Source organism: Gavialis gangeticus, unplaced genomic scaffold (assembly GCF_001723915.1).
Source record: "Gavialis gangeticus isolate Ggan-Ray unplaced genomic scaffold, GavGan_comp1, whole genome shotgun sequence".
In the NCBI taxonomy this organism is placed as follows: domain Eukaryota; kingdom Metazoa; phylum Chordata; order Crocodylia; family Gavialidae; genus Gavialis; species Gavialis gangeticus.
Genome location: NW_017728995.1, coordinates 53546403 through 53549359, shown reverse-complemented (window position 1 = coordinate 53549359; position 2957 = coordinate 53546403).

The following is a 2957-nucleotide window of genomic DNA, read 5'->3' as shown; positions in this document are numbered from 1 at the left end:
GACCCATACTAACAATGATTTTAAATAAGTCTGGACAAATGACATTCCAGAAGTGCTGTAGCTGTTCAGTGAAATTGATCTACCAGAAATCTAATTAATAAGAATGTCAGTTTCCGTGGGAAGCTACAAGGAGCTCCTGAGGTACCCAGAAGGTGTTCCCTTACTTTACCATCTGCAGCTCCAAGGCACACCTAGCAAGATCCCCTGAGAACCCTTCCTTGAATTTTGTGGATTTTCATTAGACTCAGGGCCTTTCAAATGGAGTCAGTAAACTGACTTGCTTCATAACCATTTCAGTGAATATTTCAAACAATCTCTACTGCAGATCATGGCAATGAATGCAGTAAGGAAATAAGGGAGGCAACTACAACTTGTGCACTAACATTATGTAATAAGCATATTAGTTGCACTGATCTCTAGAAGCCCCTTAGCTTCCTGTGAAACCCTTTGCTCATGTGGGTCCTAGTGAGTGGTTCAGGAATGAATCAAGGAGGTCAATGAGTAAATTCTGTGATAGATCTTCAGCCATTGTAAATGGATATATCTCCTTATCTGTTGTAAAAATAAAGTGATACCATTTTTCGTTATATTAATGAAGGAACAGATATTGTGAAAGAATTGCTATTTAACGTAAGTCTTTTATATAAAATCTGTTAAGCAATTACTTATTTGGCATTTAAATATATGTTATTATTTAAGCAATTTAACTTAGATGGAATTTTCATGTGGTCTATACTGAACATAGCTATGTACCTGTGTCTGATTTTTGCTTAGAGCTATTTGCATTTCTGATTTGAAGACCAATTGAGGCGCCATTCTGGAGTATGCTTTGATGCTGCACGATGATGATTCTAACTAGATCTTTCAAACACTGGCCAGTCTAACCAGGCAGGAATTATTTTTAAATTATTTTCAATTTTTAAAAATTGCTTTGGAAAATTTTAATTCAAAAATAGAAAAAGGGAAAGGAAAGTATTGATTAGGAAAGACCTTGATTAGAAGCTGTAAAAAAGGTCACAATTTTTTTCATTAATATGAAATATTAATATATTTTCATTTTTGTTTTGAAGCGTAAGGGAAAAGAAGCATAACAAGTGTTCATCCTAAACATTTCCAGCACCTCTGTTTTGCTATAGGTAATGGGAGCAATTGTCAAAGGCAACCTGAAATGCTTAGTAACACTGGAGAGTTGGGGCTTAAAAGATTCTGATCATGACTCTTTTGTTCTTAACTGACCTGCAACTGCAAGTAGGTTAAAGTAGGGTGGGAGGAGGAAAAAGAGCTTCAACCTGTGCTCCTGGTAGAGACATTGATTTCTGTTATATTATGGCTCTTGCCCTCTCTTAGTCTCCCTGACATGAGTCTTTCCCCTGTGACAGCACTATGTTAGAACTGGACAGAAAATGAAAATCTGTTTCCACAAAAAGAGATTAAAACACTCATCAGAAAAATTATCTCCCTCTTAATAGGAATAGACAGTAAAGATAAGGATTTTTTTGTTTGCTGTCAGATTTTCCAGAAGAATTCCATGTTAGGAAAAATGAAACAGGATTTATAGGTTTGCTGACTGCCCACCAGTGGGTTCTTGTCAATTTCACTTTTTCCCTGTAGACACAAAATGAAATTGAAAAGAAACTTCCAGGTGGGTTGTCAGAGGCTGGGCCCTGAAGGCACTATACTTCCCTTCCATCCTCCTAGCCTGACTGGATGGCTCTTGTCAGTCTCACAGTCAGAAAGTGAAACTGACAGGAGCCTTCTGGGCAGGCAGTGGGGGAGCAGTAATTTTGATTCTTCCTTTTCAAAGTGGGATTTTGTTTTAAGCAAAATTGAAATTTCATATAAAGGTCTCTTTCACTGGGAATTAATCTGATGGAAAATTCCTAACCAGACATGCTTTATATTCTTATTTATGTAAATTACTAGTTAATAGCTAAGGTACTGATAGAAGCCAGCAAAGATTCTGTAGCATAGTTCCTGGGTTTTGTAGAAACATACAACTTTTTCAGATATGCACTGCATTTAGCTTCCTCTGACAATATCTCGTTATAGCCGTTCTACACTGAGGGGTACAAGTCTGATGGAACAAGTGTCAGTGCTGGGAGGTAGCAGAGCAGAGATTTTCTCCAGGAAAACACTTTATACAGAACAATGAAATTAGATATCTAAAAATCTAATTAGAACTCAATAATCATGGTCTGAAAGAATAACAGGGAGTATGGATTGAGGGACAAGAATGTTACAAATACCGGCACTGGGGTATAACAACCCTTGTTACTGCAAAACCAGGAAAACCCGCTACTTGGGTACAAGAAATAAGGAAAAAGAAAGTGTGGGGAAGTGATACATAGAGAATGGAAACTGTAAGGAAAGGGTAAAGGAACCCTATGTGTCTGTGCATTCCTTGAAGTCTGAAATGTTGAGTGGTTTTGAATTTAGTTTTGAGCTGTTAATTCAGATTTCTCAGTCAATGTTAGGGAGTGCTTGTTGCTTTAATATTGAGTATACATAAAGAACCCAAGAAGCGATGAATGAGAGAAGGTTTGAGCTTTGGAATTTAGATCTGGTTGCACATCCAGTTTGCTCCAAATTCTGGGACTACTTAGAACATAGTTTTAGAATGGCTTATTATGAGCAAAAAATTAGTTAAGAAGACCTGAACAAAGCTTTCTGATTTCAGTATGTCGTCTTGTGCTGCTGGGAAATTTAGATCCAGCACTGAATGCTTTGGGCCCATCTCTCCTTATTAACCCCAGAATTGACATCTGAATAGGTGGTACGATTCCTTTAATTTAAAACTGGACTATTGCTCCTGCCAAATTTTACCAAACACCACACTTCTGGTACTGTCCTTGTCAGTGGAAAAAAAAAGTGAGCACCTGACAAGCTGTGGACTATAAATAGGAGACATAGCATTCTTCAGTGGGTCCATGTCAATGCAATTTCACAAAGGAATGATT